We start from the raw sequence: 25,637 nt of genomic DNA, 5'->3' as shown, positions 1-25,637 counted from the left end.
TGTTTTAAAATAAATGGAATGGCTCAATGTCATTTTGGCAGAAGTAACAGGATGAAATGTATTGACCCTGAGGTGATTTGAACACACAACCTTCTGATCTGGAGTCAAACGCCCTACCATTGCGCCACAGAGTCTGAAAATTGCTGTGACTTAACTAGTGTGTGTCCAGTCTGAAAACATGGTCAGGCTCAGTGGAATACTACCAGGAGATGAAAAACGAGCAGTTTTATGCACCCTCCCCAAAACATTTTATAAAAGTCACCTCCCCGCAAGGGATTTATTGTGACGCAACTTGCAACAAAAGCAATATGATCCTTTAAAATACATGGAATTGCTCAATGTCATTTTGGCAGAAGTAGCAGGACAAAATTTATTGACCCTGATGTGATTTGAACACACAACCTTCTGATCTGGAGTCAGACGCGCTACCGCAAAAGTAGCAGAATGAAACCTATTGACCCTGATGTGATATGAACACACAACCTTCTGATCTGGAGTCAGACGCGCTACCGCAAAAGTAGCAGAATGAAACTTATTGACCCTGATGTTATTTGAACACACAACCTTCTGATCTGGAGTCAGACGCACTACCATTGCGCCACAGAGTCTGAAAATTGCAGTGACTTAACTAGTGAGTGTCCAGTCTGAAAACATGGTCAGGCTCAGTGGAATACTACCAGGAGATGAAAAACGAGCAATTTTGTGCACCATCCCCAAAACATTTTATAAAAATCACCTCCCCGCAAAGGATTTATTGTGACGCAACTTGCAACAATAGCAATATGATCCTTTAAAATACCTGGAATTGCTCAGTGTCATTTTGGCAGAAGTAGCAGGACAAAATTTATTGACCCTGATGTGATTTGAACACACAACCTTCTGATCTGGAGTCAGACGCGCTACCGCAAAAGTAGCAGAATGAAACCTATTGACCCTGATGTGATATGAACACACAACCTTCTGATCTGGAGTCAGACGCGCTACCGCAAAAGTAGCTGAACGAAACTTATTGACCCTGATGTGATTTGAACACACAACCTTCTGATCTGGAGTCAGACGCACTACCATGGCACCACAGAGTCTGAAAATCGTATGAATTAATTTGTTAGTGTCCAGTTTTAAAACATGGTCAGGCTCAGTGAAATACTATCAGGAGATGAAAAACGAGCAATTTTATGCACCCTCCCCAAACCATTTTATAAAAATCACCTCCCCGCAAGGGATTTATTGTGACGCAACTTGCAACAACAGCAATATGATCCTTTAAAATACTTGGAATTGCTCAATATCATTTTGGCAGAAGTAGTTGCAACAACAGCAATAAGATCCTTAAGCAGCAGTGAGATGTTTTGAAATAAATGGAATGGCTCAATGTCATTTTGGCAGAAGTAACAGGATGAAACTTATTGACCCTGATGTGATTTGAACACACAACCTTCTGATTTGGAGTCAGACGCGCTACCATTGGGCCACAGAGTCTGAAAATAGTGGTGACTTAACTAGTGAGTGTCCAGTCTGAAAACATGGTCAGGCTCAGTGGAATAGTGTCAGGAGAGGAAAAACGAGCAATTTTATGCACCCTCCCCAAAACATTTTATAAAAATCACTTCCCCGCAAGGGATGCACCCTCCCCAAAACATTTTATAGAAATCTCTTCTCCACAAAGGATTTATGTGCCACAACAGAAATGAGATCCTTTGAAATACATAGAATGGCTCAATATCATTTTGTCAGAAGTAGTAGGACAAAATTTATTGACCCTGATGTGATTTGAGCACACAACCTTCTGATCTGGAGTGAGACGCGCTACCATTGCGCCACAGAGTCTGAAAATTGCGGTGACTTAACTAGTGAGTGTCCAGTCTGAAAACATGGTCAGGCTCAGTGGAATACTACCAGGAGATGAAAAACGAGCAATTTTATGCACCCTCCCCAAAACATTTTATAAAAATCACCTCCCCGCAAGGGATTTATTGTGACGCAACTTGCAACAACGGCAATATGATCCTTTAAAATACATGGAATTGCTCAATGTCATTTTGGCAGAAGTAGTTGCAACAACAGCAATAAGATCCTTAAGCAGCAGTGAGATGTTTTAAAATAAATGGAATGGCTCAATGTCATTTTGGCAGAAGTAACAGGATGAAATTTATTGACCCTGATGTGATTTGAGCACACAACCTTCTGATCTGGAGTGAGACGCGCTACCATTGCGCCACAGAGTCTGAAAATTGCGGTGACTTAACTAGTGAGTGTCCAGTCTGAAAACATGGTCAGGCTCAGTGGAATACTACCAGGAGATGAAAAACGAGCAATTTTATGCACCCTCCCCAAAACATTTTATAAAAATCACCTCCCCGCAAGGGATTTATTGTGACGCAACTTGCAACAACAGCAATATGATCCTTTAAAATACCTGGAATGGCTCAATATCAAGTAGTGAGTCAAGTAGTGAGTGTCCAGTCTGAAAACATGGTCAGGCTCAGTGGAATAGTGTCAGGAGATGAAAAACGAGCAATTTTATGCACCATCCCCAAAATATTTTATAAAAATCACTTCCCCGCAAGGGATGCACCCTCCCCAAAACATTTTATAAAAATCACCTCCCCGCAAAGGATTTATTGTGACACAACTTGCAACAACAGCAATATGATCCTTTAAAATACATGGAATTGCTCAATGTCATTTTGGCAGAAGTAGTTGCAACAACAGCAATAAGATCCTTTAAAATACCTGGAATTGCTCAGTGTCATTTTGGCAGAAGTAGCAGGACAAAATTTATTGACCCTGATGTGATTTGAACACACAGCCTTCTGATCTGGAGTCAGACGCGCTACCATTGCGCCACAGAGTCTGAAAATTGCGGTGACTTAACTAGTGAGTGTCCAGACTGAAAACATGGTCAGGCTCAGTGGAATAGTGTCAGGAGATGAAAAACGAGCAATTTTATGCACCTTCCCCAAAACATTTTATAGAAATCCTCTCTCCACAAGGGATTTATGTGCCACAACAGAAATGAGATCCTTTGAAATACATAGAATGGCTCAATGTCATTTTGGCAGAAGTAGCAGGACAAAATTCATTGACCCTGATGTGATTTGAACACACAACCTTCTGATCTGGAGTCAGACGCGCTACCGTTGAGCCACAGAGTCTGAAAATTATTGTGGGCTAAATAGGGACATGGTCAGGCTCAGTGAAATACTATCAGGAGCTGAAAAAACGAGCAATTTTATGCACCCTCCCCAAAACATTTTATAAAAATCACCTCCCCGCAAGGGATTTATTGTGACGCAACTTGCAATAACAGCAATATGATCCTTTAAAATACATGGAATTGCTCAATGTCATTTTGGCAGAAGTAGTTGCAACAACAGCAATAACATCCTTTAAAATACCTGGAATTGCTCAGTGTCATTTTGGCAGAAGTAGCAGGACAAAATTTATTGACCCTGATGTGATTTGAACACACAACCTTCTGATCTGGAGTCAGACGCGCTACCGCAAAAGTAGCAGAATGAAACCTATTGACCCTGATGTGATATGAACACACAACCTTCTGATCTGGAGTCAGACGCGCTACCGCAAAAGTAGCTGAACGAAACTTATTGACCCTGATGTGATTTGAACACACAACCTTCTGATCTGGAGTCAGACGCGCTACCATGGCACCACAGAGTCTGAAAATCGTATGAATTAATTTGTTAGTGTCCAGTTTTAAAACATGGTCAGGCTCAGTGAAATACTATCAGGAGATGAAAAACGAGCAATTTTATGCACCCTCCCCAAACCATTTTATAAAAATCACCTCCCCGCAAGGGATTTATTGTGACGCAACTTGCAACAACAGCAATATGATCCTTTAAAATACTTGGAATTGCTCAATATCATTTTGGCAGAAGTAGTTGCAACAACAGCAATAAGATCCTTAAGCAGCAGTGAGATGTTTTGAAATAAATGGAATGGCTCAATGTCATTTTGGCAGAAGTAACAGGATGAAACTTATTGACCCTGATGTGATTTGAACACACAACCTTCTGATCTGGAGTCAGACGCGCTACCATTGCGCCACAGAGTCTGAAAATTGCGGTGACTTAACTAGTGAGTGTCCAGTCTGAAAACATGGTCAGGAATAGTGTCATGAGATGAAAAACGAGCAATTTTATGCACCCTCCCCAAAACATTTTATAAAAATCACTTCCCCGCAAGGGATGCACCCTCCCCACAACATTTTATAGAAATCCCCTCTCCACAAAGGATTTATGTGCCACAACAGAAATGAGATCCTTTGAAATACATAGAATGGCTCAATGTCATTTTGGCAGAAGTAGCAGGACAAAATTCATTGACCCTGATGTGATTTGAACACACAACCTTCTGATCTGGAGTCAGACGCGCTACCATTGCTCCACAGAGTCTGGAAATTATTGTGGGTTAAATAGGGACATGGTCAGGCTCAGTGAAATACTATCAGGAGCTGAAAAAACGAGCAATTTTATGCACCCTCCCCAAAACATTTTACAAAAATCACCTCCCCGCAAGGGATTTATTGTGACGCAACTTGCAACAACAGCAATATGATCCTTTAAAATACATGGAATTGCTCAGTGTCATTTTGGCAGAAGTAGTTGCAATAACAGCAATAAGATCCTTTAAAATACCTGGAATGGCTCAATGTCATTTTGGCAGAAGTAAAGGATGAAACTTATTGACCCTGATGTGAATTGAACACACAACCTTCTGATCTGGAGTCAGACGCGCTACCATTGCGCCACAGAGTCTGGAAATTGTTGGGGGCTAAGTAGTGACATGGTCAGGCTCAGTGGAATACTATCAGGAGCTGAGTTAGTTAGTCGCAACTTGCAACAAGGTCCTTTAAATTAGCTGGAATGGCTCAATATCAAGTAGTGAGTCAAGTAGTGAGTGTCCAGTCTCAGAACATGGTCAGGCTCAGTGAAATACTATCAGGAGCTGAAAAAACGAGGAATTTTATGCACCCTCCCCAAAACATTTTATAAGAATCACCTCCTCGCAAGGGATTTAATGTGACGCAACTTGCAACAACAGCAATAAGATCCTTTAAAATACTTGGAATTGCTCAATGTCATTTTGGCAGAAGTAGTAGCACAAAATTTATTGACCCTGATGTGATTTGAACACACAACCTTCTGATCTGGAGTCAGAAGCGCTACCGCAAAAGTAGCAGAATGAAACTTATTGACCCTGATGTGATTTGAACACACAGCCTTCTGATCTGGAGTCAAACGCGCTACCATTGCGCCACAGAGTCTGAAAATTGCTGTGACTTAACTAGTGAGTGTCCAGTCTGAAAACATGGTCAGGCTCAGTGGAATACTACCAGGAGATGAAAAACGAGCAATTTTATGCACCCTCCCCAAAACATTTTATAAAAATCACCTCCCCGCAAGGGATTTATTGTTACGCAACTTGCAACAACAGCAATATGATCCTTTAAAATACATGGAATTGCTCAGTGTCATTTTGGCAGAAGTAGTTGCAACAACAGCAATAAGATCCTTTAAAATACCTGGAATGGCTCAATGTCATTTTGGAAGAAGTAGCAGAATGAAACTTATTGACCCTGATGTGATTTGAACACACAGCCTTCTGATCTGGAGTCAGACGCGCTACCATTGCGCCACAGAGTCTGAAAATTGCGGTGACTTAACTAGTGAGTGTCCAGTCTGAAAACATGGTCAGGCTCAGTGGAATAGTGTCAGGAGATGAAAAACGAGCAATTTTATGCACCCTCCCCAAAACATTTTATAGAAATCCTCTCTCCACAAGGGATTTATGTGCCACAACAGAAATGAGATCCTTTGAAATACATAGAATGGCTCAATGTCATTTTGGCAGAAGTAGCAGGACAAAATTCATTGACCCTGATGTGATTTGAACACACAACCTTCTGATCTGGAGTCAGACGCGCTACCGTTGAGCCACAGAGTTTGAAAATTATTGTGGGCTAAATAGGGACATGGTCAGGCTCAGTGAAATACTATCAGGAGCTGAAAAAACGAGCAATTTTATGCACCCTCCCCAAAACATTTTATAAAAATCACCTCCCCGCAAGGGATTTATTGTGACGCAACCTGCAACAACAGCAATAAGATCCTTTAAAATACTTGGAATGGCTCAATGTCATTTTGGAAAAAGTAGCAGAATGAAACTTATTGACCCTGATGTGATTTGAACACACAACCTTCTGATCTGGAGTCAGACGCGCTACCGCAAAAGTAGCAGAATGAAACTTATTGACCCTGATGTGATTTGAACACACAACCTTCTGCTCTGGAGTCAGACGCGCTACCATTGAGCCACAGAATCTGAAAATTGCGGTGACTTAACTAGTGAGTGTCAAGTCTGAAAACATGGTCAGGCTCAGTGGAATAGTGTCAGGAGATGAAAAACAAGCAATTTTATGCACCCTCCCCAAAACATTTTATAAAAATCACTTCACCGCAAGGGATTTATTGTCACGCAACTTGCAACAAAAGCAATATGATCCTTTAAAATACATGGAATTGCTCAATGTCATTTTGGCAGAAGTAGTTGCAACAACAACAATAAGATCCTTTAAAATACCTGGAATTGCTCAGTGTCATTTTGGCAGAAGTAGTAGGACAAAATTTATTGACCCTGATGTGATTTGAACACACAACCTTCTGATCTGGAGTCAGACGCGCTACCGCAAAAGTAGCAGAATGAAACTTATTGACCCTGATGTGATTTGAACACACAACCTTCTGATCTGGAGTCAGACGCGCTACCATTGCGCCACAGAGTCCGAAAATTGCAGTGACTTAACTAGTGAGTGTCCAGTCTGAAAACATGGTCAGGCTCAGTGGAATAGTGTCAGGAGATGAAAAACAAGTAATTTTATGCACCCTCCCAAAACATTTTATAAAAATCACCTCCCCGCAAGGGATTTATTGTGACGTAACTTGCAACAACAGCAATATGATCCTTTAAAATACATGGAATTGCTCTATATCATTTTTGCAGAAGTAGTTGCAACGACAGCAATAAGATCCTTTAAACTACCTGGAATTGCTCAGTGTCATTTTGGCAGAAGTAGTTGCAACAACAGCAATAAGATCCTTTAAAATACATGGAATTGCTCAATGTCATTTTGGCAGAAGTAGTTGCAACAACAGCAATAAGATCCTTTAAAATACCTGGAATTGCTCAGTGTCATTTTGGCAGAAGTAGTAGGACAAAATTTATTGACCCTGATGTGATTTGAACACACAACCTTCTGATCTGGAGTTAGACGCGCTACCGTTGCGCCACAGAGTCTGAAAATTATTGTGGGCTAAGTAGGGACATCGTCAGGCTCAGTGAAATACTATCAGGAGCTGAAAAAACGAGCAATTTTATGCACCCTCCCCAAAACATTTTATAAAAATCTCCTCCCCGCAAGGGATTTATTGTGACACAACTTGCAACAACAGCAATATGATCCTTTAAAATACATGGAATTGCTCAATGTCATTTTGGCAGAAGTAATTGCAACAACAGCAATAAGATCCTTTAAAATACCTGGAATTGCTCAGTGTCATTTTGGCAGAAGTAGTAGGACAAAATTTATTGACCCTGATGTGATTTGAACACACAACCTTCTGATCTGGAGTCAGACGCATTGGGCCACAGAGTCTGAAAATTGCAGTGACTTAACTAGTGAGTGTCCAGTCTGAAAACATGGTCAGGCTCAGTGGAATACTACCAGGAGATAAAAAAACGAGCAATTTTATGCACCCTCCCCAAAACATTTTATAAAAATCACCTCCCCGCAAGGGATTTATTGTGACGCAACCTGCAACAACAGCAATAAGATCCTTTAAAATACTTGGAATGGCTCAATGTCATTTTGGAAGAAGTAGCAGAATGAAACTTATTGACCCTGATGTGATTTGAACACACAACCTTCTGATCTGGAGTCAGACGCGCTACCGCAAAAGTAGCAGAACAAAACTTATTGACCCTGATGTGATTTGAACACACAACCTTCTGATCTGGAGTCAGACGCGCTACCGTTGCGCCACAGAGTCTGAAAGTTATTGTGGGCTAAGTAGGGAGATGGTCAGGCTCAGTGAAATACTATCAGGAGCTGAAAAAACGAGCAATTTTATGCACCCTCCCCAAAACATTTTATAAAAATTACTTCCCCGCAAGGGTTTTATTGTGACGCAACTTACAACAACAGCAATAAGATCCTTTAAAATACTTGGAATTGCTCAATGTCATTTTGGCAGAAGTAGTAGCACAAAATTTATTGACCCTGATGTGATTTGAACACACAACCTTCTGATCTGGAGTCAGACGCTCTACCGCAAAAGTAGCAGAAAGAAACTTATTGACCCTGAGGTGATTTGAACACACAACCTTCTGATCTGGAGTCAAACGCCCTACCATTGCACCACAGAGTCTGAAAATTGCTGTGACTTAACTAGTGAGTGTCCAGTCTGAAAACATGGTCAGGCTCAGTGGAATACTACCAGGAGATGAAAAACGAGCAGTTTTATGCACCCTCCCCAAAACATTTTATAAAAATCACCTCCCCGCAAGGGATTTATTGTGACGCAACTTGCAACAAAAGCAATATGATCCTTTAAAATACATGGAATTGCTCAATGTCATTTTGGCAGAAGTAGTTGCAATAACAGCAATAAGATTCTTTAAAATACCTGGAATTGCTCAGTGTCATTTTGGCAGAAGTAGCAGGACAAAATTTATTGACCCTGATGTGATTTGAACACACAACCTTCTGATCTGGAGTCAGACGCGCTACCGCAAAAGTAGCAGAATGAAACCTATTGACCCTGATGTGATTTGAACACACAACCTTCTGATCTGGAGTCAGACGTGCTACCATTGCGCCACAGAGTCTGAAAATTGCGGTGACTTAACTAGTGAGTGTCCAGTCTGAAAACATGGTCAGGAATAGTGTCATGAGATGAAAAACGAGCAATTTTATGCACCCTCCCCAAAACATTTTATAAAAATCACTTCCCCGCAAGGGATGCACCCTCCCCACAACATTTTATAGAAATCCCCTCTCCACAAAGGATTTATGTGCCACAACAGAAATGAGATCCTTTGAAATACATAGAATGGCTCAATGTCATTTTGGCAGAAGTAGCAGGACAAAATTCATTGACCCTGATGTGATTTGAACACACAACCTTCTGATCTGGAGTCAGACGCGCTACCATTGCTCCACAGAGTCTGGAAATTATTGTGGGTTAAATAGGGACATGGTCAGGCTCAGTGAAATACTATCAGGAGCTGAAAAAACGAGCAATTTTATGCACCCTCCCCAAAACATTTTACAAAAATCACCTCCCCGCAAGGGATTTATTGTGACGCAACTTGCAACAACAGCAATATGATCCTTTAAAATACATGGAATTGCTCAGTGTCATTTTGGCAGAAGTAGTTGCAATAACAGCAATAAGATCCTTTAAAATACCTGGAATGGCTCAATGTCATTTTGGCAGAAGTAAAGGATGAAACTTATTGACCCTGATGTGAATTGAACACACAACCTTCTGATCTGGAGTCAGACGCGCTACCATTGCGCCACAGAGTCTGGAAATTGTTGGGGGCTAAGTAGTGACATGGTCAGGCTCAGTGGAATACTATCAGGAGCTGAGTTAGTTAGTCGCAACTTGCAACAAGGTCCTTTAAATTAGCTGGAATGGCTCAATATCAAGTAGTGAGTCAAGTAGTGAGTGTCCAGTCTCAGAACATGGTCAGGCTCAGTGAAATACTATCAGGAGCTGAAAAAACGAGGAATTTTATGCACCCTCCCCAAAACATTTTATAAGAATCACCTCCTCGCAAGGGATTTAATGTGACGCAACTTGCAACAACAGCAATAAGATCCTTTAAAATACTTGGAATTGCTCAATGTCATTTTGGCAGAAGTAGTAGCACAAAATTTATTGACCCTGATGTGATTTGAACACACAACCTTCTGATCTGGAGTCAGAAGCGCTACCGCAAAAGTAGCAGAATGAAACTTATTGACCCTGATGTGATTTGAACACACAGCCTTCTGATCTGGAGTCAAACGCGCTACCATTGCGCCACAGAGTCTGAAAATTGCTGTGACTTAACTAGTGAGTGTCCAGTCTGAAAACATGGTCAGGCTCAGTGGAATACTACCAGGAGATGAAAAACGAGCAATTTTATGCACCCTCCCCAAAACATTTTATAAAAATCACCTCCCCGCAAGGGATTTATTGTTACGCAACTTGCAACAACAGCAATATGATCCTTTAAAATACATGGAATTGCTCAGTGTCATTTTGGCAGAAGTAGTTGCAACAACAGCAATAAGATCCTTTAAAATACCTGGAATGGCTCAATGTCATTTTGGAAGAAGTAGCAGAATGAAACTTATTGACCCTGATGTGATTTGAACACACAGCCTTCTGATCTGGAGTCAGACGCGCTACCATTGCGCCACAGAGTCTGAAAATTGCGGTGACTTAACTAGTGAGTGTCCAGTCTGAAAACATGGTCAGGCTCAGTGGAATAGTGTCAGGAGATGAAAAACGAGCAATTTTATGCACCCTCCCCAAAACATTTTATAGAAATCCTCTCTCCACAAGGGATTTATGTGCCACAACAGAAATGAGATCCTTTGAAATACATAGAATGGCTCAATGTCATTTTGGCAGAAGTAGCAGGACAAAATTCATTGACCCTGATGTGATTTGAACACACAACCTTCTGATCTGGAGTCAGACGCGCTACCGTTGAGCCACAGAGTTTGAAAATTATTGTGGGCTAAATAGGGACATGGTCAGGCTCAGTGAAATACTATCAGGAGCTGAAAAAACGAGCAATTTTATGCACCCTCCCCAAAACATTTTATAAAAATCACCTCCCCGCAAGGGATTTATTGTGACGCAACCTGCAACAACAGCAATAAGATCCTTTAAAATACTTGGAATGGCTCAATGTCATTTTGGAAAAAGTAGCAGAATGAAACTTATTGACCCTGATGTGATTTGAACACACAACCTTCTGATCTGGAGTCAGACGCGCTACCGCAAAAGTAGCAGAATGAAACTTATTGACCCTGATGTGATTTGAACACACAACCTTCTGCTCTGGAGTCAGACGCGCTACCATTGAGCCACAGAATCTGAAAATTGCGGTGACTTAACTAGTGAGTGTCAAGTCTGAAAACATGGTCAGGCTCAGTGGAATAGTGTCAGGAGATGAAAAACAAGCAATTTTATGCACCCTCCCCAAAACATTTTATAAAAATCACTTCACCGCAAGGGATTTATTGTCACGCAACTTGCAACAAAAGCAATATGATCCTTTAAAATACATGGAATTGCTCAATGTCATTTTGGCAGAAGTAGTTGCAACAACAACAATAAGATCCTTTAAAATACCTGGAATTGCTCAGTGTCATTTTGGCAGAAGTAGTAGGACAAAATTTATTGACCCTGATGTGATTTGAACACACAACCTTCTGATCTGGAGTCAGACGCGCTACCGCAAAAGTAGCAGAATGAAACTTATTGACCCTGATGTGATTTGAACACACAACCTTCTGATCTGGAGTCAGACGCGCTACCATTGCGCCACAGAGTCCGAAAATTGCAGTGACTTAACTAGTGAGTGTCCAGTCTGAAAACATGGTCAGGCTCAGTGGAATAGTGTCAGGAGATGAAAAACAAGTAATTTTATGCACCCTCCCAAAACATTTTATAAAAATCACCTCCCCGCAAGGGATTTATTGTGACGTAACTTGCAACAACAGCAATATGATCCTTTAAAATACATGGAATTGCTCTATATCATTTTTGCAGAAGTAGTTGCAACGACAGCAATAAGATCCTTTAAACTACCTGGAATTGCTCAGTGTCATTTTGGCAGAAGTAGTTGCAACAACAGCAATAAGATCCTTTAAAATACATGGAATTGCTCAATGTCATTTTGGCAGAAGTAGTTGCAACAACAGCAATAAGATCCTTTAAAATACCTGGAATTGCTCAGTGTCATTTTGGCAGAAGTAGTAGGACAAAATTTATTGACCCTGATGTGATTTGAACACACAACCTTCTGATCTGGAGTTAGACGCGCTACCGTTGCGCCACAGAGTCTGAAAATTATTGTGGGCTAAGTAGGGACATCGTCAGGCTCAGTGAAATACTATCAGGAGCTGAAAAAACGAGCAATTTTATGCACCCTCCCCAAAACATTTTATAAAAATCTCCTCCCCGCAAGGGATTTATTGTGACACAACTTGCAACAACAGCAATATGATCCTTTAAAATACATGGAATTGCTCAATGTCATTTTGGCAGAAGTAATTGCAACAACAGCAATAAGATCCTTTAAAATACCTGGAATTGCTCAGTGTCATTTTGGCAGAAGTAGTAGGACAAAATTTATTGACCCTGATGTGATTTGAACACACAACCTTCTGATCTGGAGTCAGACGCATTGGGCCACAGAGTCTGAAAATTGCAGTGACTTAACTAGTGAGTGTCCAGTCTGAAAACATGGTCAGGCTCAGTGGAATACTACCAGGAGATAAAAAAACGAGCAATTTTATGCACCCTCCCCAAAACATTTTATAAAAATCACCTCCCCGCAAGGGATTTATTGTGACGCAACCTGCAACAACAGCAATAAGATCCTTTAAAATACTTGGAATGGCTCAATGTCATTTTGGAAGAAGTAGCAGAATGAAACTTATTGACCCTGATGTGATTTGAACACACAACCTTCTGATCTGGAGTCAGACGCGCTACCGCAAAAGTAGCAGAACAAAACTTATTGACCCTGATGTGATTTGAACACACAACCTTCTGATCTGGAGTCAGACGCGCTACCGTTGCGCCACAGAGTCTGAAAGTTATTGTGGGCTAAGTAGGGAGATGGTCAGGCTCAGTGAAATACTATCAGGAGCTGAAAAAACGAGCAATTTTATGCACCCTCCCCAAAACATTTTATAAAAATTACTTCCCCGCAAGGGTTTTATTGTGACGCAACTTACAACAACAGCAATAAGATCCTTTAAAATACTTGGAATTGCTCAATGTCATTTTGGCAGAAGTAGTAGCACAAAATTTATTGACCCTGATGTGATTTGAACACACAACCTTCTGATCTGGAGTCAGACGCTCTACCGCAAAAGTAGCAGAAAGAAACTTATTGACCCTGAGGTGATTTGAACACACAACCTTCTGATCTGGAGTCAAACGCCCTACCATTGCACCACAGAGTCTGAAAATTGCTGTGACTTAACTAGTGAGTGTCCAGTCTGAAAACATGGTCAGGCTCAGTGGAATACTACCAGGAGATGAAAAACGAGCAGTTTTATGCACCCTCCCCAAAACATTTTATAAAAATCACCTCCCCGCAAGGGATTTATTGTGACGCAACTTGCAACAAAAGCAATATGATCCTTTAAAATACATGGAATTGCTCAATGTCATTTTGGCAGAAGTAGTTGCAATAACAGCAATAAGATTCTTTAAAATACCTGGAATTGCTCAGTGTCATTTTGGCAGAAGTAGCAGGACAAAATTTATTGACCCTGATGTGATTTGAACACACAACCTTCTGATCTGGAGTCAGACGCGCTACCGCAAAAGTAGCAGAATGAAACCTATTGACCCTGATGTGATTTGAACACACAACCTTCTGATCTGGAGTCAGACGTGCTACCATTGCGCCACAGAGTCTGAAAATTGCGGTGACTTAAGTAGTGAGTGTCCAGTCTGAAAACATGGTCAGGCTCAGTGGAATAGTGTCAGGAGATGAAAAACGAGCAATTTCATGCACCCTCCCCAAAACATTTTATAAAAATCACTTCACCGCAAGGGATTTATTGTCACGCAACTTGCAACAAAAGCAATATGATCCTTTAAAATACATGGAATTGCTCAATGTCATTTTGGCAGAAGTAGTAGGACAAAATTTATTGACCCTGATGTGAATTAAACACGCAACCTTCTGATCTGGAGTCAGACGCGCTACCGCAAAAGTAGCAGAATGAAACCTATTGACCCTGATGTGATATGAACACACAACCTTCTGATCTGGAGTCAGACGCGCTACCGCAAAAGTAACTGAACGAAACTTATTGACCCTGATGTGATTTGAACACACAACCTTCTGATCTGGAGTCAGACGCGCTACCGCAAAAGTAGCAGAATGAAACTTATTGACCCTGATGTGATTTGAACACACAACCTTCTGATCTGGAGTCAGACGCACTACCATTGCGCCACAGAGTCTGAAAATTGCAGTGACTTAACTAGTGAGTGTCCAGTCTGAAAACATGGTCAGGCTCAGTGGAATACTACCAGGAGATGAAAAACGAGCAATTTTGTGCACCATCCCCAAAACATTTTATATAAATCACCTCCCCGCAAAGGATTTATTGTGACGCAACTTGCAACAATAGCAATATGATCCTTTAAAATACCTGGAATTGCTCAATGTCATTTTGGCAGAAGTAGTTGCAACAACAGCAATAAGATCCTTTAAAATACCTGGAATTGCTCAGTGTCATTTTGGCAGAAGTAGCAGGACAAAATTTATTGACCCTGATGTGATTTGAACACACAACCTTCTGATCTGGAGTCAGACGCGCTACCGCAAAAGTAGCTGAACGAAACTTATTGACCCTGATGTGATTTGAACACACAACCTTCTGATCTGGAGTCAGACGCGCTACCATGGCACCACAGAGTCTGAAAATCGTATGAATTAATTTGTTAGTGTCCAGTTTTAAAACATGGTCAGGCTCAGTGAAATACTATCAGGAGATGAAAAACGAGCAATTTTATGCACCCTCCCCAAACCATTTTATAAAAATCACCTCCCCGCAAGGGATTTATTGCGACGCAACTTGCAACAACAGCAATATGATCCTTTAAAATACTTGGAATTGCTCAATATCATTTTGGCAGAAGTAGTTGCAACAACAGTAATAAGATCCTTAAGCAGTAGTGAGATGTTTTGAAATAAATGGAATGGCTCAATGTCATTTTGGCAGAAGTAACAGGATGAAACTTATTGACCCTGATGTGATTTGAACACACAACCTTCTGATTTGGAGTCAGACGCGCTACCATTGGGCCACAGAGTCTGAAAATTGTGGTGACTTAACTAGTGAGTGTCCAGTCTGAAAACATGGTCAGGCTCAGTGGAATACTACCAGGAGATGAAAAACGAGCAATTTTATGCACCCTCCCCAAAACATTTTATAAAAATCACCTCCCCGCAAGGGATTTATTGTCACGCAACTTGCAACAACAGCAATAAGATCCTTAAGCAGCAGTGAGATGTTTTAAAATAAATGGAATGGGTTCAATGTCAGTTTGGCAGAAGTAACAGGATGAAATTTATTGACCCTGAGGTGATTTGAACACACATCCTTCTGATCTGGAGTCAAACGCGCTACCATTGCACCACAGAGTCTGAAAATTGCTGTGACTTAACTAGTGAGTGTCCAGTCTGAAAACATGGTCAGGCTCAGTGGAATACTACCAGGAGATGAAAAACGAGCAGTTTTATGCACCCTCCCCAAAACATTTTATAAAAATCACCTCCCCGCAAGGGATTTATTGTGACGCAACTTGCAACAAAAGCAATAAGATCCTTTAAAATACTTGGAATGGCTCAATGTCATTTTGGCAGAAGTAACAGTATGAAACTTATTGACCCTGATGTGAATTGAACACACAACCTTCTGATCTGGAGTCAGACGCGCTACCATTGCGCCACAGAGTCTGGAAATTATTGGGGGCAAAGTAGTGACATGGTCAGGCTCAGTGGAATAGTGTCAGGAGATGAAAATCGAGCAATTTTATGCACCATCCCCAAAATATTTTATAAAAATCACTTCCCCGCAAGGGATGCACCCTCCCCAAAACATTTTATAAAAATCACCTCCCCGCAAAGGATTTATTGTGACACAACTTGCAACAACAGCAATATGATCCTTTAAAATACATGGAATTGCTCAATGTCATTTTGGCAGAAGTAGTTGCAACAACAGCAATAAGATCCTTTAAAATACCTGGAATTGCTCAGTGTCATTTTGGCAGAAGTAGCAGGACAAAATTTATTGACCCTGATGTGATTTGAACACACAACCTTCTGATCTGGAGTCAGACACGCTACCGCAAAAGTCGCAGAATGAAACTTATTGACCCTGATGTGATTTGAACACACAACCTTCTGATCTGGAGTCAGACGCGCTAGCATTGCGCCACAGAGTCTGAAAATTGCGGTGACTTAACTAGTGAGTGTCCAGTCTGAAAACATGGTCAGGAATAGTGTCATGAGATGAAAAACGAGCAATTTTATGCACCCTCCCCAAAACATTTTATAAAAATCACTTCCCCGCAACGGATGCACCCTCCCCACAACATTTTATAGAAATCCCCTCTCCACAAAGGATTTATGTGCCACAACAGAAATGAGATCCTTTGAAATACATAGAATGGCTCAATGTCATTTTGGCAGAAGTAGCAGGACAAAATTCATTGACCCTGATGTGATTTGAACACACAACCTTCTGATCTGGAGTCAGACGCGCTACCATTGCTCCACAGAGTCTGAAAGTTATTGTGGGTTAAATAGGGACATGGTCATGCTCAGTGAAATACTATCAGGAGCTGAAAAAACGAGCAATTTTATGCACCCTCCCCAAAACATTTTACAAAAATCACCTCCCCGCAAGGGATTTATTGTGACGCAACTTGCAACAACAGCAATATGATCCTTTAAAATACATGGAATTGCTCAGTGTCATTTTGGCAGAAGTAGTAGGACAAAATTTATTGACCCTGATGTGATTTGAACACACAACCTTCTGATCTGGAGTCAGAAGCGCTACAGCAAAAGTAGCAGAATGAAACTTATTGACCCTGATGTGATTTGAACACACAGCCTTCTGATCTGGAGTCAAACGCGCTACCATTGCGCCACAGAGTCTGAAAATTGTTGTGACTTAACTAGTGAGTGTCCAGTCTGAAAACATGGTCAGGCTCAGTGGAATACTACCAGGAGATGAAAAAGGAGCAATTTTATGCACCCTCCCCAAAACATTTTATAAAAATCACCTCCCCGCAAGGGATTTATTGTTACGCAACTTGCAACAACAGCAATATGATCCTTTAAAATATATGGAATTGCTCAATGTCATTTTGGCAGAAGTAGTTGCAACAACAGCAATAAGATCCTTTAAAATACCTGGAATGGCTCAATGTCATTTTGGCAGAAGTAGTTGCAACAACAGCAATAAGATCCTTTAAAATACCTGGAATGGCTCAATGTCATTTTGGAAGAAGTAGCAGAATGAAACTTATTGACCCTGATGTGATTTGAACACACAGCCTTCTGATCTGGAGTCAGACGCGCTACCATTGCGCCACAGAGTCTGAAAATTGCGGTGACTTAACTAGTGAGTGTCCAGACTGAAAACATGGTCAGGCTCAGTGGAATAGTGTCAGGAGATGAAAAACGAGCAATTTTATGCACCCTCCCCAAAACATTTTATAGAAATCCTCTCTCCACAAGGGATTTATGTGCCACAACAGAAATGAGATCCTTTGAAATACATAGAATGGCTCAATGTCATTTTGGCAGAAGTAGCAGGACAAAATTCATTGACCCTGATGTGATTTGAACACACAACCTTCTGATCTGGAGTCAGACGCTCTACCGTTGAGCCACAGAGTTTGAAAATTATTGTGGGCTTAATAGGGACATGGTCAGGCTCAGTGAAATACTATCAGGAGCTGAAAAAACGAGCAATTTTATGCACCCTCCCCAAAACATTTTATAAAAATCACCTCCCCGCAAGGGATTTATTGTGACGCAACCTGCAACAACAGCAATAAGATCCTTTAAAATACCTGGAATGGCTCAATGTCATTTTGGAAGAAGTAGCAGAATGAAACTTATTGACCCTGATGTGATTTAAACACACAACCTTCTGATCTGGAGTCAGACGCGCTACCGCAAAAGTAGCAGAACGAAACTTATTGACCCTGATGTGATTTGAACACACAATCTTCTGATCTGGAGTCAGACGCACTACCATTGCGCCACAGAGTCTGAAAACTGCAGTGACTTAACTAGTGAGTGTCCAGTCTGAAAACATGGTCAGGCTCAGTGGAATAGTGTCAGGAGATGAAAAACGAGCAATTTCATGCACCCTCCCCAAAACATTTTATAAAAATCACTTCACCGCAAGGGATTTATTGTCACGCAACTTGCAACAACAGCAATAAGATCCTTAAGCAGCAGTGAGATGTTTTAAAATAAATGGAATGGCTCAATGTCATTTTGGCAGAAGTAACAGGATGAAATGTATTGACCCTGAGGTGATTTGAACACACAACCTTCTGATCTGGAGTCAAACGCCCTACCATTGCGCCACAGAGTCTGAAAATTGCTGTGACTTAACTAGTGAGTGTCCAGTCTGAAAACATGGTCAGGCTCAGTGGAATACTACCAGGAGATGAAAAACGAGCAGTTTTATGCACCCTCCCCAAAACATTTTATAAAAATCACCTCCCCGCAAGGGATTTATTGTGACGCAACTTGCAACAAAAGCAATATGATCCTTTAAAATACATGGAATTGCTCAATGTCATTTTGGCAGAAGTAGTAGGACAAAATTTATTGACCCTGATGTGAATTAAACACGCAACCTTCTGATCTGGAGTCAGACGCGCTACCGCAAAAGTAGCTGAACGAAACTTATTGACCCTGATGTGATTTGAACACACAACCTTCTGATCTGGAGTCAGACGCGCTACCGCAAAAGTAGCAGAATGAAACTTATTGACCCTGATGTTATTTGAACACACAACCTTCTGATCTGGAGTCAGACGCACTACCATTGCGCCACAGAGTCTGAAAATTGCAGTGACTTAACTAGTGAGTGTCCAGTCTGAAAACATGGTCAGGCTCAGTGGAATACTACCAGGAGATGAAAAACGAGCAATTTTGTGCACCATCCCCAAAACATTTTATAAAAATCACCTCCCCGCAAAGGATTTATTGTGACGCAACTTGCAACAATAGCAATATGATCCTTTAAAATACCTGGAATTGCTCAGTGTCATTTTGGCAGAAGTAGCAGGACAAAATTTATTGACCCTGATGTGATTTGAACACACAACCTTCTGATCTGGAGTCAGACGCGCTACCGCAAAAGTAGCAGAATGAAACCTATTGACCCTGATGTGATATGAACACACAACCTTCTGATCTGGAGTCAGACGCGCTACCGCAAAAGTAGCTGAACGAAACTTATTGACCCTGATGTGATTTGAACACACAACCTTCTGATCTGGAGTCAGACGCACTACCATGGCACCACAGAGTCTGAAAATCGTATGAATTAATTTGTTAGTGTCCAGTTTTAAAACATGGTCAGGCTCAGTGAAATACTATCAGGAGATGAAAAACGAGCAATTTTATGCACCCTCCCCAAACCATTTTATAAAAATCACCTCCCCGCAAGGGATTTATTGTGACGCAACTTGCAACAACAGCAATATGATCCTTTAAAATACTTGGAATTGCTCAATATCATTTTGGCAGAAGTAGTTGCAACAACAGCAATAAGATCCTTAAGCAGCAGTGAGATGTTTTGAAATAAATGGAATGGCTCAATGTCATTTTGGCAGAAGTAACAGGATGAAACTTATTGACCCTGATGTGATTTGAACACACAACCTTCTGATTTGGAGTCAGACGCGCTACCATTGGGCCACAGAGTCTGAAAATTGTGGTGACTTAACTAGTGAGTGTCCAGTCTGAAAACATGGTCAGGCTCAGTGGAATAGTGTCAGGAGAGGAAAAACGAGCAATTTTATGCACCCTCCCCAAAACATTTTATAAAAATCACTTCCCCGCAAGGGATGCACCCTCCCCAAAACATTTTATAGAAATCTCTTCTCCACAAAGGATTTATGTGCCACAACAGAAATGAGATCCTTTGAAATACATAGAATGGCTCAATATCATTTTGTCAGAAGTAGTAGGACAAAATTTATTGACCCTGATGTGATTTGAGCACACAACCTTCTGATCTGGAGTGAGACGCGCTACCATTGCGCCACAGAGTCTGAAAATTGCGGTGACTTAACTAGTGAGTGTCCAGTCTGAAAACATGGTCAGGCTCAGTGGAATACTACCAGGAGATGAAAAACGAGCAATTTTATGCACCCTCCCCAAAACATTTTATAAAAATCACCTCCCCGCAAGGGATTTATTGTGACGCAACTTGCAACAACGGCAATATGATCCTTTAAAATACATGGAATTGCTCAATGTCATTTTGGCAGAAGTAGTTGCAACAACAGCAATAAGATCCTTAAGCAGCAGTGAGATGTTTTAAAATAAATGGAATGGCTCAATGTCATTTTGGCAGAAGTAACAGGATGAAATTTATTGACCCTGATGTGATTTGAGCACACAACCTTCTGATCTGGAGTGAGACGCGCTACCATTGCGCCACAGAGTCTGAAAATTGCGGTGACTTAACTAGTGAGTGTCCAGTCTGAAAACATGGTCAGGCTCAGTGGAATACTACCAGGAGATGAAAAACGAGCAATTTTATGCACCCTCCCCAAAACATTTTATAAAAATCACCTCCCCGCAAGGGATTTATTGTGACGCAACTTGCAACAACAGCAATATGATCCTTTAAAATACCTGGAATGGCTCAATATCAAGTAGTGAGTCAAGTAGTGAGTGTCCAGTCTGAAAACATGGTCAGGCTCAGTGGAATAGTGTCAGGAGATGAAAAACGAGCAATTTTATGCACCATCCCCAAAATATTTTATAAAAATCACTTCCCCGCAAGGGATGCACCCTCCCCAAAACATTTTATAAAAATCACCTCCCCGCAAAGGATTTATTGTGACACAACTTGCAACAACAGCAATATGATCCTTTAAAATACATGGAATTGCTCAATGTCATTTTGGCAGAAGTAGTTGCAACAACAGCAATAAGATCCTTTAAAATACCTGGAATTGCTCAGTGTCATTTTGGCAGAAGTAGCAGGACAAAATTTATTGACCCTGATGTGATTTGAACACACAGCCTTCTGATCTGGAGTCAGACGCGCTACCATTGCGCCACAGAGTCTGAAAATTGCGGTGACTTAACTAGTGAGTGTCCAGACTGAAAACATGGTCAGGCTCAGTGGAATAGTGTCAGGAGATGAAAAACGAGCAATTTTATGCACCTTCCCCAAAACATTTTATAGAAATCCTCTCTCCACAAGGGATTTATGTGCCACAACAGAAATGAGATCCTTTGAAATACATAGAATGGCTCAATGTCATTTTGGCAGAAGTAGCAGGACAAAATTCATTGACCCTGATGTGATTTGAACACACAACCTTCTGATCTGGAGTCAGACGCGCTACCGTTGAGCCACAGAGTCTGAAAATTATTGTGGGCTAAATAGGGACATGGTCAGGCTCAGTGAAATACTATCAGGAGCTGAAAAAACGAGCAATTTTATGCACCCTCCCCAAAACATTTTATAAAAATCACCTCCCCGCAAGGGATTTATTGTGACGCAACTTGCAATAACAGCAATATGATCCTTTAAAATACATGGAATTGCTCAATGTCATTTTGGCAGAAGTAGTTGCAACAACAGCAATAACATCCTTTAAAATACCTGGAATTGCTCAGTGTCATTTTGGCAGAAGTAGCAGGACAAAATTTATTGACCCTGATGTGATTTGAACACACAACCTTCTGATCTGGAGTCAGACGCACTACCATTGCGCCACAGAGTCTGAAAAGTGTTGTGGGCTAAGTAGGGACATGGTCAGGCTCAGTGAAATACTATCAGGAGCTGAAAAAACTACCATTGCGCCACAGAGTCTGAAAACTGCTGCGACTTAACTAGTGAGTGTCCAGTCTGAAAACATGGTCAGGCTCATTGGAATACTACCAGGAGATGAAAAACGAGCAATTTTATGCACCCTCCCCCAAACATCTTATAAAAATCCCCTCCCCACAAGGGATCTATTGTAATGCAACTTGCAACAACAGCAATGAGATCCTTTAAAATACATGGAATTGCTCAATGCCATATTGGCACATTGCTAGACAGAAGTAGCAGGATGAAATTTATTGACGCTGATGTTATTTGACCACACAACCTTCTGATCTGGAGGCAGACACGCTGCCATTGTGCCACAAAGGGTGAAGAACACATGCAATCACTTGGTGAGTAGCTGATGCTCAGGTTGAGAAGGTAAACAGAGCCAATGTTTGCATTGTCTGGAAAACTGTCTTCCCCACAAATGATTTATATGGCAAAAATTGGAACGACAGCAATACAAACTTTTTTAACATGCCCAGAATGGCATTATACTGTAAATCACAGCTGCCCGAGAAACACACTAAGTGGGTCCTTCTCAGGCTTCTTACTGTATAGCTGATGTATGCTGTTGGTTTTTATACACTACACTACAGTCAAATTCTCTTAAGAATTCAACAGTAAAGCAACCCGACGACAGAAAGACAAAATGACAACTAAGAGACATAGAACGACTAAGACATGCAACACAACCAAAAAGCTATGTCTCTAAGTTTTCATGTTTTAGGGTTTATATGTGCATGATATTAAGAAAGCTAAGAGAAGACATAGAAAACTTGTCAACAACAATAATTACATTCTCAGAGAACATACAAAGCAGACGGATAATAGTTGAGCAGCACACATACTGAAAATCTCTCCGCTAGATGAAAGCATGGGGACAGAGTGCCACTCAGGGGACCTCTGAGTGCCACTCGGATCACAGAGATGACTAGCAACAGTTTTTTAACAGTAAGCACCATCTTTCCTTTTTCTCCCAGATTTATTAGGGGGAGTAGTATATTGTGTAAACATGCCAGCTACTGTGCTGCCGTTGTGTTTCAGCGCTTATGTACATACCTGAGAGCTCTGGCGGATGAATGAGTGACTGTGTCCATGCTGTCTGTCTCACTGCATTGACCAAGAGTGAGTAGTGGCCCTTGCTAATGTTTGAAAGACCATAAATAATCTTTTCCCCTTCATTTTCTTTGTCTGTGTGAACAGGACTGTGGGCTGCCATCACGAAGATGCTGTCTTGTCAGCTCAGATGTACATTGTGATATAGCAGCCTTATTACCAGCTCCATTTTCTCTGTTTCTTAATATAGTGTTATGTACCAGGGTAAGTGGCATTTTGTGTTTTTCCTGCATTTTGTTTTTTTTCTTTCCTACCTTCCAGGTGCTGAGGCTTTACCGATTGGTTTATTTTAACTTATGTAGTCCACACCCACTGACTGTCCTGAACCAATCTATTGTCAAGGATCTTTACAAAAGGGCTCCTTTACCTTTTTTCTCTCTTTTGAGGGCTTATTGCATGGGCCTTGTTGTTTTTGCTTTGTGAATGAACTGTAAGTCTTCCTTTCTGCCTTGGTGTTTAAATTTATTTTGGTTTTCTTCTTATTCTACTGCCCCCACTTCTTTGTAAACCATTTTGGGGTGGGGACATAACATATAGGTTATAGATTTTTTCCTTCTTGTCCTCATTCTACACCTCAAAAATGTAGACTTTCTCTTTCCAGTATTTCTCTTTTTGTTTCTAAACTGTGTTGTTATCTCATTTTGTTGTATCTGTCTAAACTAGAGATTGTTCAGTCACATTTAGCACTATCACTGGATAACTTGAAGTTGAATAATGAGAGTGACAGTTATTTCAAGAGAGCTAAGAGGTCACTTTAAAGAGTTAGACTGGCAGGATGAACTGACCCGAGAAAAGGAAACCAAAAACATATATCTGTTTTGTCTGTCAACCTTTTTTTCTTTCTATATGTATAAGTCTCTCTCTCTATATATATATCTCTGTATATCTATCTAATCTTATTCATTTAAAGAGTTGATGAATGAGGAAAATGAAAGACAGTAAAAGAGGTGACTGGTGTGGAGCAAGAACAAAGGAGATGTGCACAGCTGTGGCAACTACAGAGGACTAAAGCTGATGAGCCGCACAATGGAGTTGTGGGAAAGAGTACTGGAAGCTAGGCTAAGGGCAGAGGTGGGCATTTGTAAGCAGCAATATGGCTTCATGCCTAGAAAGACTACAACAGATGCAGTATTTGCTTTGAGGATGCTGATGGAGAAGTACAGAGAGGGTCATAGGGAGTTGCATTGTGTCTTGGTAGATTTAGAGAAAGCGTATGACAGGGTGCAGAGAGAGGAGCTGTGGTATTGTATGAGGACGTCTGGAGTGGCAGAGAAGTATGTTAGAGTGGTGCAGGACATGTGTGAGAGCTGTAAGACCGTGGTGAGGTGAGCTGTAGGTGTGATAGAGGGGTTCAAGGTGGAGGTGGGTCTGCATTCAGCTCAAAATCCTGCATCTCTGATGGTATCGGGGTGCATTGATGCCTATGGAATGAATTTGAAATGGAAAACATTAAAGAAATGGAGATTATTTTAGGCATCTAAGGGGCTATTTCAATTTAAAATATTTTAATTTTAATTTAAAATTATTTATCATATTGCATAATTTGCAGTTAGACCTTACATTTAGACCTTAGATAACTTCTATACAGCTTGTATTTAACTGAATTATAATAAACATTATAAACAATTCTTAAAAACTCTACTTAAACAATTGTTTTAAGTAGAGTTTCAAATGCAATATGCATTCACTGTTTTTAATAAGGCATCCGGTTTTCATGGCCAGTGGAAAGCTGGGGGTGTCAGGTTTGCTCTGATATGATTTATTAGGATGCTAAAGAAAATTACTCCGACAACAGTGCTCTGTTCTCCTTCTGCCTCTTTAAGGGAGATTGTGGAGATGGGAGTAAAATGTTAGGTTTGTCAAACTATTACTGTAACAGGGATTTTTGGTCAAAACAAGTTTCAACCAGGTTGCATCTGGACACATATCAGGATGTATGTTAGTGAGAAAAACATTATAAGAATGTATGTTAAACTGCATAATAGTAGTATAAAATATAATCATTTGTAAGGACAAACTCTGCGAAGATAAAGGCGATGAACGCTACCAAATATTTGTTTGACTCCTTTCTGAATTGAAAAGTTTTTTTTTGCCAATACAAAGATAATATTCTACACTCCTCTGCATCTATCCATTAAATATGAAGCTATGGTCAGCAGATGGTTATCTGATGTTTACTACTTACTATGTAACTATGTCAAATGTTTTAATCCTATACAAAAATGGAAAGCAAATATGGTGTCTGTGATACCATGTTATTTCCAAAGCCGAAATATATGTTTAAAAACTGCCACAATATCATGGTTAAATTCAAATGTAGGCAAAAGACTAAAAATTCATGAAACAAATCTTTATTGTCACATAAAATGACTTGTTTTTATAAAGGCCTATGTCACAAATCACAGACTTGGGGCTTTACAATTGATCCACTGTCCTTAAGTCAGGTAAAGAAAAAAAAAGATTGTCCCATTAAGACATGACATTTTGTAACTGTAGCTGTAAAAAATAAAATGTAAAACATGTATAACAGTATTTAAAGATGAAGCAGTGAGCCTAGTATAAGGTGATTAAACTCTGTGTCTCT

General features: G+C 40.6%; 1 protein-coding gene and 46 non-coding genes across 47 annotated transcripts in view; all 47 read right to left on the bottom strand.

Moving 5' to 3' along the window:
- Nucleotides 1–25,637, bottom strand: part of LOC137100026 (cytoplasmic phosphatidylinositol transfer protein 1-like) — a 158,010-nt gene that overhangs the window by 106,239 nt on the left and 26,134 nt on the right. The window lies entirely within an intron of this gene.
- Nucleotides 63–134, bottom strand: trnaw-cca (transfer RNA tryptophan (anticodon CCA)). The gene has a single exon. It is a non-coding gene; the product is annotated as a tRNA-Trp (tRNA).
- Nucleotides 537–608, bottom strand: trnaw-cca (transfer RNA tryptophan (anticodon CCA)). Its single transcript has one exon. It is a non-coding gene; the product is annotated as a tRNA-Trp (tRNA).
- On the bottom strand, nucleotides 1,408–1,479 carry trnaw-cca (transfer RNA tryptophan (anticodon CCA)). The gene has a single exon. It is a non-coding gene; the product is annotated as a tRNA-Trp (tRNA).
- trnaw-cca (transfer RNA tryptophan (anticodon CCA)) lies at nucleotides 1,756–1,827 on the bottom strand. Its single transcript has one exon. It is a non-coding gene; the product is annotated as a tRNA-Trp (tRNA).
- Nucleotides 2,154–2,225, bottom strand: trnaw-cca (transfer RNA tryptophan (anticodon CCA)). The gene has a single exon. It is a non-coding gene; the product is annotated as a tRNA-Trp (tRNA).
- trnaw-cca (transfer RNA tryptophan (anticodon CCA)) lies at nucleotides 2,783–2,854 on the bottom strand. The gene has a single exon. It is a non-coding gene; the product is annotated as a tRNA-Trp (tRNA).
- trnaw-cca (transfer RNA tryptophan (anticodon CCA)) lies at nucleotides 3,084–3,155 on the bottom strand. The gene has a single exon. It is a non-coding gene; the product is annotated as a tRNA-Trp (tRNA).
- Nucleotides 3,610–3,681, bottom strand: trnaw-cca (transfer RNA tryptophan (anticodon CCA)). Its single transcript has one exon. It is a non-coding gene; the product is annotated as a tRNA-Trp (tRNA).
- On the bottom strand, nucleotides 4,007–4,078 carry trnaw-cca (transfer RNA tryptophan (anticodon CCA)). Its single transcript has one exon. It is a non-coding gene; the product is annotated as a tRNA-Trp (tRNA).
- On the bottom strand, nucleotides 4,347–4,418 carry trnaw-cca (transfer RNA tryptophan (anticodon CCA)). Its single transcript has one exon. It is a non-coding gene; the product is annotated as a tRNA-Trp (tRNA).
- trnaw-cca (transfer RNA tryptophan (anticodon CCA)) lies at nucleotides 4,710–4,781 on the bottom strand. The gene has a single exon. It is a non-coding gene; the product is annotated as a tRNA-Trp (tRNA).
- trnaw-cca (transfer RNA tryptophan (anticodon CCA)) lies at nucleotides 5,219–5,290 on the bottom strand. The gene has a single exon. It is a non-coding gene; the product is annotated as a tRNA-Trp (tRNA).
- Nucleotides 5,598–5,669, bottom strand: trnaw-cca (transfer RNA tryptophan (anticodon CCA)). Its single transcript has one exon. It is a non-coding gene; the product is annotated as a tRNA-Trp (tRNA).
- On the bottom strand, nucleotides 5,899–5,970 carry trnaw-cca (transfer RNA tryptophan (anticodon CCA)). Its single transcript has one exon. It is a non-coding gene; the product is annotated as a tRNA-Trp (tRNA).
- trnaw-cca (transfer RNA tryptophan (anticodon CCA)) lies at nucleotides 6,737–6,808 on the bottom strand. The gene has a single exon. It is a non-coding gene; the product is annotated as a tRNA-Trp (tRNA).
- On the bottom strand, nucleotides 7,249–7,320 carry trnaw-cca (transfer RNA tryptophan (anticodon CCA)). The gene has a single exon. It is a non-coding gene; the product is annotated as a tRNA-Trp (tRNA).
- On the bottom strand, nucleotides 8,001–8,072 carry trnaw-cca (transfer RNA tryptophan (anticodon CCA)). The gene has a single exon. It is a non-coding gene; the product is annotated as a tRNA-Trp (tRNA).
- trnaw-cca (transfer RNA tryptophan (anticodon CCA)) lies at nucleotides 8,839–8,910 on the bottom strand. The gene has a single exon. It is a non-coding gene; the product is annotated as a tRNA-Trp (tRNA).
- trnaw-cca (transfer RNA tryptophan (anticodon CCA)) lies at nucleotides 9,179–9,250 on the bottom strand. Its single transcript has one exon. It is a non-coding gene; the product is annotated as a tRNA-Trp (tRNA).
- trnaw-cca (transfer RNA tryptophan (anticodon CCA)) lies at nucleotides 9,542–9,613 on the bottom strand. The gene has a single exon. It is a non-coding gene; the product is annotated as a tRNA-Trp (tRNA).
- On the bottom strand, nucleotides 10,051–10,122 carry trnaw-cca (transfer RNA tryptophan (anticodon CCA)). Its single transcript has one exon. It is a non-coding gene; the product is annotated as a tRNA-Trp (tRNA).
- Nucleotides 10,430–10,501, bottom strand: trnaw-cca (transfer RNA tryptophan (anticodon CCA)). The gene has a single exon. It is a non-coding gene; the product is annotated as a tRNA-Trp (tRNA).
- trnaw-cca (transfer RNA tryptophan (anticodon CCA)) lies at nucleotides 10,731–10,802 on the bottom strand. Its single transcript has one exon. It is a non-coding gene; the product is annotated as a tRNA-Trp (tRNA).
- Nucleotides 11,569–11,640, bottom strand: trnaw-cca (transfer RNA tryptophan (anticodon CCA)). The gene has a single exon. It is a non-coding gene; the product is annotated as a tRNA-Trp (tRNA).
- Nucleotides 12,081–12,152, bottom strand: trnaw-cca (transfer RNA tryptophan (anticodon CCA)). Its single transcript has one exon. It is a non-coding gene; the product is annotated as a tRNA-Trp (tRNA).
- Nucleotides 12,833–12,904, bottom strand: trnaw-cca (transfer RNA tryptophan (anticodon CCA)). Its single transcript has one exon. It is a non-coding gene; the product is annotated as a tRNA-Trp (tRNA).
- Nucleotides 13,671–13,742, bottom strand: trnaw-cca (transfer RNA tryptophan (anticodon CCA)). Its single transcript has one exon. It is a non-coding gene; the product is annotated as a tRNA-Trp (tRNA).
- On the bottom strand, nucleotides 14,226–14,297 carry trnaw-cca (transfer RNA tryptophan (anticodon CCA)). Its single transcript has one exon. It is a non-coding gene; the product is annotated as a tRNA-Trp (tRNA).
- On the bottom strand, nucleotides 14,686–14,757 carry trnaw-cca (transfer RNA tryptophan (anticodon CCA)). The gene has a single exon. It is a non-coding gene; the product is annotated as a tRNA-Trp (tRNA).
- Nucleotides 15,083–15,154, bottom strand: trnaw-cca (transfer RNA tryptophan (anticodon CCA)). Its single transcript has one exon. It is a non-coding gene; the product is annotated as a tRNA-Trp (tRNA).
- Nucleotides 15,415–15,486, bottom strand: trnaw-cca (transfer RNA tryptophan (anticodon CCA)). Its single transcript has one exon. It is a non-coding gene; the product is annotated as a tRNA-Trp (tRNA).
- trnaw-cca (transfer RNA tryptophan (anticodon CCA)) lies at nucleotides 15,727–15,798 on the bottom strand. Its single transcript has one exon. It is a non-coding gene; the product is annotated as a tRNA-Trp (tRNA).
- trnaw-cca (transfer RNA tryptophan (anticodon CCA)) lies at nucleotides 16,218–16,289 on the bottom strand. Its single transcript has one exon. It is a non-coding gene; the product is annotated as a tRNA-Trp (tRNA).
- Nucleotides 16,558–16,629, bottom strand: trnaw-cca (transfer RNA tryptophan (anticodon CCA)). Its single transcript has one exon. It is a non-coding gene; the product is annotated as a tRNA-Trp (tRNA).
- Nucleotides 16,936–17,007, bottom strand: trnaw-cca (transfer RNA tryptophan (anticodon CCA)). The gene has a single exon. It is a non-coding gene; the product is annotated as a tRNA-Trp (tRNA).
- Nucleotides 17,382–17,453, bottom strand: trnaw-cca (transfer RNA tryptophan (anticodon CCA)). The gene has a single exon. It is a non-coding gene; the product is annotated as a tRNA-Trp (tRNA).
- trnaw-cca (transfer RNA tryptophan (anticodon CCA)) lies at nucleotides 17,683–17,754 on the bottom strand. Its single transcript has one exon. It is a non-coding gene; the product is annotated as a tRNA-Trp (tRNA).
- Nucleotides 18,061–18,132, bottom strand: trnaw-cca (transfer RNA tryptophan (anticodon CCA)). Its single transcript has one exon. It is a non-coding gene; the product is annotated as a tRNA-Trp (tRNA).
- On the bottom strand, nucleotides 18,392–18,463 carry trnaw-cca (transfer RNA tryptophan (anticodon CCA)). The gene has a single exon. It is a non-coding gene; the product is annotated as a tRNA-Trp (tRNA).
- On the bottom strand, nucleotides 18,866–18,937 carry trnaw-cca (transfer RNA tryptophan (anticodon CCA)). Its single transcript has one exon. It is a non-coding gene; the product is annotated as a tRNA-Trp (tRNA).
- Nucleotides 19,737–19,808, bottom strand: trnaw-cca (transfer RNA tryptophan (anticodon CCA)). Its single transcript has one exon. It is a non-coding gene; the product is annotated as a tRNA-Trp (tRNA).
- On the bottom strand, nucleotides 20,085–20,156 carry trnaw-cca (transfer RNA tryptophan (anticodon CCA)). Its single transcript has one exon. It is a non-coding gene; the product is annotated as a tRNA-Trp (tRNA).
- trnaw-cca (transfer RNA tryptophan (anticodon CCA)) lies at nucleotides 20,483–20,554 on the bottom strand. Its single transcript has one exon. It is a non-coding gene; the product is annotated as a tRNA-Trp (tRNA).
- Nucleotides 21,112–21,183, bottom strand: trnaw-cca (transfer RNA tryptophan (anticodon CCA)). The gene has a single exon. It is a non-coding gene; the product is annotated as a tRNA-Trp (tRNA).
- trnaw-cca (transfer RNA tryptophan (anticodon CCA)) lies at nucleotides 21,413–21,484 on the bottom strand. Its single transcript has one exon. It is a non-coding gene; the product is annotated as a tRNA-Trp (tRNA).
- Nucleotides 21,777–21,848, bottom strand: trnaw-cca (transfer RNA tryptophan (anticodon CCA)). The gene has a single exon. It is a non-coding gene; the product is annotated as a tRNA-Trp (tRNA).

The sequence above is a fragment of the Channa argus genome, chromosome 15 (assembly GCF_033026475.1).
Source record: "Channa argus isolate prfri chromosome 15, Channa argus male v1.0, whole genome shotgun sequence".
Taxonomy (NCBI): domain Eukaryota; kingdom Metazoa; phylum Chordata; class Actinopteri; order Anabantiformes; family Channidae; genus Channa; species Channa argus.
This window is presented reverse-complemented; position numbering and strand designations above follow the sequence as displayed.